The sequence below is a fragment of the Puntigrus tetrazona genome, chromosome 23, assembly GCF_018831695.1.
Source record: "Puntigrus tetrazona isolate hp1 chromosome 23, ASM1883169v1, whole genome shotgun sequence".
NCBI lineage: Eukaryota > Metazoa > Chordata > Actinopteri > Cypriniformes > Cyprinidae > Puntigrus > Puntigrus tetrazona.
Genome location: NC_056721.1, coordinates 6,177,246 through 6,185,329, shown reverse-complemented (window position 1 = coordinate 6,185,329; position 8,084 = coordinate 6,177,246). Strand labels below are relative to the sequence as shown.

The following is an 8,084-nucleotide window of genomic DNA, read 5'->3' as shown; positions in this document are numbered from 1 at the left end:
CTAAAGACGAAAGGTTTTGCTAAACGCCGAAGAGAACTTTTTTTCAAACAAAGTGATTGATGTGTCTTAACTGCTATCTATATTTGTCCGAGTTCTAGCTTAAAATACACGCATCAGACATGATTTACAAGGGAACGAGCGTAACGGCACAGCTCATTAAGTGCATTCCACGGAGTCAACATCACCATGACAACAAAAGGCATCTTTTAGGACAATAGTGGACTAGGCAGTGAATGAGGGTTCAGTACGTCCCTCGTGTGCACTCTGATCCTTCTAATGCAAAATTGTCTCTTTCCACACACCATAATCCACAAAGAGGGGGTCTAAACCCCAGAGGAGAGAAACGCATTTGCATTATCCATAATTACATGGGTAGATTTGTTTTGGTGGTTGGTGGAGTAAGGGGACAAAAAAAAATGTATAAGAGAGTGAATTTACCAACCCATGTGTCTTCCTTTCTTGACTTTCAATCACTATTTATCAAATTAGAGGAAACACTGTGCACTTGAATAAACGTGGGCTTATATCGAAGCGGATCATCCTTTAAAACATCGTAATTGCACATTATGAATAATGACAACATTTCTGCGATAGGATTTAAACAGAGCTGTCCAGCCATTGCATGTAATAACTAAGAGAAAGCAGAAGGACCAATTACGTGCATGGCTGGACATTAACTGCCCTCCCGCACCGAGATTAAAAAGCAATTACGGCATGTTACGTATAGTAGAGTTCATTTTAACTCTGATTAGTGGTTCCTGACACTTTAAGGACATTCATATTCACTTAGAAAAGTAATTCAGGGAAGATAATACAGAGGGACACTCAGAAAAACCCTCTTAGACTCGTAGTGTTGACCTCTGCTAGTTTGTGTTCAGCCTGGGTAAGCAAAGTAAATTACACATCTCTTAGGGGGCTCTCGACCATAACCTTCCTGCTGGTGGAGGAAAAAGTATGAAAACACGAACGTGAGCGGCACCTTCGACCCCTGCTTGCAAAAGCCAGCATAAAATCCCAAACATAGGCATACAAACACATCGAGGCCTCTGGATTCTGAGCCAGTGGATAAGCACTTTGCAGCCGTGCACTCTCTGGTGTCCCGCGGACCCTGCAGTTTAAATAGACTTGGTTTAAACAGCTTTAAGTGATCGCTCAGAGGGACCTGACTGGCTGCAGCTACAGTTCTAATGAGTTTGGAAAGCTGTGGAAATAACTGGAACTCACTTCAGTTTAATATCCACTGCTTAGATCGACAGAGTTGGAGGTTAGCCAAGATTTTTAGTAAAGCATGTTGACCCAAAGTGCTGTAAAATAGGAAACAAGTAATACATATATAGAATCGTAAAAAATCTATCCATCCATCCATCCATCCATCCATCTCTGTGTGTGTGTAAAATGCCAAATGTTAACTTTATGTTAACTGTTACCATATACAGTATGCTTAGATTTACAAAATTACTATTATAATGTGTTACTGTAAATAGTATAAATCACCATTTAAAATATTGTAAAAGAACAATAAAAACAACAAAAAACTCATAGCATTTAACAATATAATACATGTACTTTTAAATTTTTTTGTTAGATATAATAAGCTATTTTTGGGGGGTATCTAGCCATTTACTTCTGTAATATGGAAAAAATAATTGTCCCTGGCTACCATCTGTTTGTTTACCCACTTTATTCAAAGTGTTTTCTTATGTTTTTAACACAAGAAAGAAATAAGGGTGTATAAATGTTGACAGATTTTATTTATTTATTGGTGAAATATCCCTTTAACACTTAGTTTATATATATTATATATATTATATCATATATTATATTATATTATATCATATTATATTATATTATATTATATTATATTATATTATATTATATTATATTATATTTGGCGCAAAAGTGTCTGGTAATGCCTTGAATATATCAATAGATTATTTATGATGATCTAGCCTACTCCGCATTTATTTATTTATTTATTTATTTAAAAATGCTTAACATGCACAGTTGGAAAAATGATTAGGCTTCTCCTTTAAAAAAAAATTAAAAAAAAAATAAGACAAAATAAAAAGGTAATAAAATGTTTTCATAGCGGTCGACGGTGGTTGTTGTTATTGGTGCAGAGCTCCTGTCAGTGCACGCTGATGGCGCGCGCGCGCGCGCGGGAGGGAGACGCGCTCAGTCAACGAGTGCGTGAAAAAGTTTGTGCTGCTCGCGTGTCGGTGTCATCCTGCTCATCTCTTGTGACAGGAAGCCGCTGGAGCTTAACGCCGACGGAAATCAGGTAAGGCACTTTTAATTAACAGGTGGGAGAATGAATAATGCAAAGGATCGATCATTTGCTACGCAATTCTTGATCTCAAGGTGCGTGTCACTTCTCTAACTCTCATCCGTCACACATGGGTATGAGTTTAATTCAGAGTTAACTGATGGCATGTTAAGTCACGTCTCGAGAATCTCGTTTGTTTATTCTGATTAATCACTTTTACAAAAAGAAACATGCCTGTACACCTGAAGCTACATAACCCAAAACATCTGCTTAGGTCTTATATATTTAGCCCGTTTATTAATTTATTTATGCATGTAGGCCTATTTATTTATTAGTAATGCGGGCGTTTATGGAAAAGTAACTGAATTTATTGAGTGTGTCATCCAGGCTGGATAGAGGAGCAAAGCAGTGAGTGTATTGTGAAGGTTGAGGCTCTTCTCATGCACATGTGAAAGAGGAGGTCGCTTAGGGCAGGGGCTGTAGTTTGTTCTCTGAAGTCCTTCTATTCAGGCTGCTGCAGCTTTTCATAGAGAAATAGGTCGAACCTCTTTCATTGTGACCCAACTTGACAGGGAATGGGTAATTGGCAAATCCAGAAAAACTCAAATAGTCTGCTGAGATCCTAATATGTGACCCTGGACCACTGAACCAGTCTCATACGGGTATATGTGTAGCAATAGCCGAAAATACATCGTATGGGTCAAAATGATCTATTTTTGTTTGATGATTGATGTTTAGTAAAGATCATGTGATAATGGAACTTCTTTGGACAACTTTTGGACAAAGATTTTTTTTCACCCTCAGATATTGTCCAATAGTTGGACAAATACTGTCTTGTCCTTACAAGTCATGCATCAATCAAATTATTTATCAACTTTTATATGGTATGAATATTAATATGATATATAGGGGTGGGGTATACAGTACCTTTTGTGATAATGATTTCACAGTTGCAGTGAGACATTAATGCTGTAAATAGAGTGCATTTTGTTTTTTTTTTTCCTCACCGTGCTTCTGTATTGGTTTTGGAGCATGTTCCTGCACTTGTAAATAAGAGCACCACCTCACTGTAAAGTCGTGTAGTGCAGATCATTATATCTATCCGTCCATCTATCTGTCTGTCTATCTCTGGGTGTGTGTCATTCACACTCATATATTTGCAAACCTGCATGACTTCCTTCCTTCTGCAGAACACAAAATAATTTATTTGAAAGAATGTCTCAGTAACTGACCCCACTGTCTTAAAAAAAAATTATATATTGTTTAATGCGATTAATTTGAAAATATGTTACTTACTATTTATTATGTGAAGATATTTCAAATGATATGATCATGATATGAAGAAACAGTTGGTAACACTTAATTTTAAGGTGACTTTGCTACACATTGCAGGTACGTACTATTAGAATAACAGTTAATTATGCTTAATAACATGCAAGTAACCCTAATCCTAACCCTAACCATATAGTAAGTGCATGAACTTATTTAAAATTACTTAGTACTTAAGTGTATAACACTTAAAAAGGCAACCTAAAAAGAAAATGTTCTTTTACCATCCAAAGTGTGAAGTAACTGCTCTGCATCAAAATCCTGACAATCCTTAAAGAGGTACATGTGGTTCAGTCATGATTAATCTCCATCATTATGTCCTGAAGCCTTTCAGCTAAACTATACTGGAGTCTGATGCACATAAATACCATATAAACCTGTAATCCAATTTATCAACATCTATCTGAACTCCACACATCTCTTTACGTCTGCCGCCACCGGCAGATTTTCTCCTAGGTAATGTCTGTGTTTGGATTCCTCCACCGTCTTAGGGATAAACTTCTTTGTGCGATTCCTGCTGTGGCGAGAATGGATTTGGGGTGATTTTGTAAAAGTCAGTGGGCAGTGGAGACTGTGCTGTTCCCCGTAAACACGAGTTAATCCCATGGGACACTAGGGCTAAGTGTCCACTTAATGGCCATTTAACATTTAGCCAGTCTCCAAGCGCACAGGCTGCTCATTATAGACCTAACAATCTTTAAAAACGCTGATAAATATCTTTTTTGTAATTTCATTTACAACCTATATTTTTAACAACAAAACTGCAATGAGAAATCTCAAATGTAATTTTTGTGACATTTGGGTTTTTTCAGAGCTTTGCTATGCAGTTGCCAAGATGTTTTTAGCACATTATTGTGAAAGGTTATAGGTTGTTGGAGTAGTTTTTAAGGGTGTTAGTTGTTGTTAGGGGGTTGCGTGATGACCCAGTTAAAAGAGCCCACCACCAAGTCTTCTGAGGCCTGTGCCCTGTATCTGGCTAGCCATGCGAGTTTCAGTTTAGCATGAAATTGGCTCAATTTAGGCACCATGAGAGTCCTCCAGATTCTCTTGCTCCAAATGAATTGCGACTACATCGAAACATAATTTCAAAAGACAAAAATTATGCCCTTATACCTTGAAAAATATTTTCTTCTTGCTGTGAAAAGTGTTTAAATTCACTCAGAGAGAACTGAATTGTGTTGACTTTCAAATGAATCATACTTGCAACATAGGCTCATTGGAAATACATGACTCTACATTTCTGCAAAACTGAATTTTCTTTTTACCTATATGTATGACTCACTGCAGTTTTCAGTAGAAAAGAACAATAGAAGCAGTAGAACTCAAGACAATGTTTATTCTTTTTCACACAAAGTTTGATATAAACGTACAGACCTTTGATTAATAAAAGCTCATTTTCACAGTTACTTGCAGTATATTCTGCACAATTTAAAAACGGATACTAACGTTGTTGTTACATACACAGCTTCACAAATATGCGTTTTTTCAATATAGTATGTTTACTCGGTTGTTCGCGTGATACTGCGTTGAGCTCGAGAAATGAAGAACTAGAAAGTAAAAATAGCACGATTGTGTAGGATTATGGTTGACTTTGGTATAGAGGATATTTCCAAGAGTGTTAACCTTTAATCGACGTGGCTGGTTATTGCTGATGTCATGCAAAGCTGATGATGAGTCATACTGCCAGCAAAACCTAATTGGATTGGTTTGATTTCATAACCTTGAGTTTGTTCAGGCACCATCATGATATAAACCCAGTTTTATTGCATGTCTGAAACAGCCTCCAAATATACTGCAAGAAAACTACGCTAATACTGTACTGCTGGTTACCAGAGCAAAAGTGTAGAAATTATATTTGTTGAAAGCATGCCATAAGTCGGTGGATAGTGGATGCAGCCGCTTTGTGCTTTGAGTCCTGTGGTCTTCCTTCAATGCTTTTACGCTTCCTGGCCTTTGACGTCACCCGCTTATGACGTTGCGCTCTTCCACTGGACAGATTGCACAGCATATTTAGAGCATGGTCACATTGGATGCGTTACATACGTAACCTGGAGACGTAAATTATTAATTATTCACTGGTCATTCGCAACGTTGTCTGAAGTCAACCCTTCTTACATATCTGTTTTATCAGACCATGAACGTGTTTTCTCTTGATTCATACAAACACAACTGGTACCATCTTTCAAAACTATTTCTAAAATGAAATCGGGGATCTTCAGCATTACCATTACTCTGATATTGCCATTGGGATGACACACATTAACAAAGGAAAGTCCTAGCTTGTTGATATTCAGACAGTGCAAGTATTCTTTCTTGTTATTATTTCAAAGTTAGTAAAAAGAGGGAGTCTTTTTAGGATTTTCGAGCAAAAGCTCGCTTTTACATATGGTTTTTTCTCAGATAGGTCTGGTGTATAGTGCTGACAGTGTCCTGCTGTGGGGTTCACAGTCAGAGCTCTGTGTCCGCTGGGGCCTATTAGGGAACTCTTCCCCACAGGACAGTGAGTAACAATAAAGAGGTTCTGTATTTTTCATTCTTCAGATGAATATGAATCATTACTGAGCCTCTCTAACAAACTGTTTGTGAAAGGGGTTGTTATATTGAGATCTGGTGGAACTAGCGATTTGGCATGGTCTGCATTTACTGCCGATCTCTGCTTTGAAATTTTGGACGCTTTGGATGTCGATTATATTTTCTGGCTACTGTTGGGCATTCAGAAGACTGGTTTTGCCGCATTCTCTCTTCACATCTCAGGCCATAAAACATGTTTGCTTTCTTAACTGACTTTAACCTCCTCGTGCAGTTTGATGTATCCACACAATCCCCATTAGTATTTGTGAATATGAATGACATTAGAGATGTAGAAATGTTAATGAATCCATTGAGCTTAATGGAATACTGCATATGTATGGACGTATTTCTACACAGAAGATTTGTTCTTCCATTCAAAGACGCTTACAGTGGAATAGAGTCCTTTATGTTCAGCAGTGGTTGGCTAATGATTATGTCTTAAGAATAGGCCCTTTTTACATTTCCGGGGTTCTCAGAGGCAGAAGTCATCGTAGTTAAAAGAACCAGTGCTAACATATTTACTACTTGAGATAGTAATAAACTGATTTTACAACAAATAAAATTATTGCATTCAATCAACTCTGGCATCTGGTTTAAGCTGGTCTTCAGCTGCTCATCTGCTGGTCCTAAGCTAGTCCTATTAGCGCCAAACCAGCTCAAACCACCGGCTATGTTTCAAAACATACCAAATTAACCAATAATAACAAAACAGGACAGGAACAACCAAATAAGGAAAATCAGGAACACTCAAAAACATACAGAGTCTGTGAAAATACCTCACCAGCATACACTTTTTTTTTTCAACAGGGTTTCAACACTATTGCAGGGTATCTGCAATAGTGGCCTATCAATGGCATTTATGTTTTTAACTTGAACTCAGAAATAGCTTTGAAATACAGTATGTAAGATAAAGCCTGTATTAGTCAGCGACTAGTCAACCATCATTACCCTGATCATTTCCATTGTATATCAGTGTAAATGTTGCATATAAATTCCTATGGTATCTAATAGCATTTCATTTATTATACACCAACAGCATTTTTTGCTATGAATCTCTTTGTGAGCAAGCGTTATACTGATTTTCTGTCATCAAAGTGAGTAGATGGAAATGGGGTCGTGACTTCTCCCGCTGGCCGTAGCTAATGTAATTACCATCTCACATGCTTTCCATGGTACTTCTGAGGAGAGGAAACAATATTCTATAACGATGCCACCCATTGAGCGAGATCTGGGCTGCTCTGTCTCCAAACACACGCAAATACAAATACGCACACGCACAAAAGACACCCACTCCCAATGTCCTGTACACTTTTTGCAACCCACTTGGAAAACGTCCTCCCCATTGACAGACACAATGGCCTACATTCCTCCTAAGTGCGTGTGGACATGGTTTGCCGGCACTTCTAGTGTACTTCAGTTCAATTCAGTCCGTCTCACACAGCTCAACAGAAGCTCTCGCTGTGCGTCCCGATATAGAACAACCTTTTCTCGCTCACACTTCCCTCTGAGGCCGCACATGACACGAGTCTCAAAATAATACCACTTTCCCCTACCACCCACCTCCATATATCGACAGTGTTCCTCTAACCCTTAAACATGAAGCAAATAAGTCTTCCGTTCGACCCTAAAACATCTTTCCATTTTGATGCGAGTCGGTCCAATCCATTGAGAGGAGAGAGATGATAACCTGACGGTCACAATTTGGTTCAAATGAAAGATTCAGATGCTAGTAATCTCACATATTGCCCAACAGGAGTCATTACAGAATAGAAAAGTAAAGAAAGTGGCTGACGAAAGAGTCGTTTTTACAGGTCACTGCAGGTTATGTTAGGTGTAACCTGGTTTATATTAGATCAAAAAAGCTTCACATGGCATTGATGTTTTAGTGTGTGAAAGGAGCCAAATGTTGCTTGGATTT

At 38.0% G+C, this 8,084-nt stretch overlaps 1 protein-coding gene across 1 annotated transcript in view; it reads left to right on the top strand.

Annotated features, from left to right (window-relative positions):
* Window positions 1-2,170: 2,170 nt before the first annotated feature.
* The window catches only part of chl1a (cell adhesion molecule L1-like a), a 46,599-nt gene continuing 40,685 nt past the window's right edge, over window positions 2,171-8,084 (top strand). The window contains exon 1 of the mRNA XM_043225234.1: window positions 2,171-2,281. The gene's annotated coding sequence lies outside the window, so the exon portion shown is untranslated. The remainder of the gene's footprint in view (window positions 2,282-8,084) is intronic.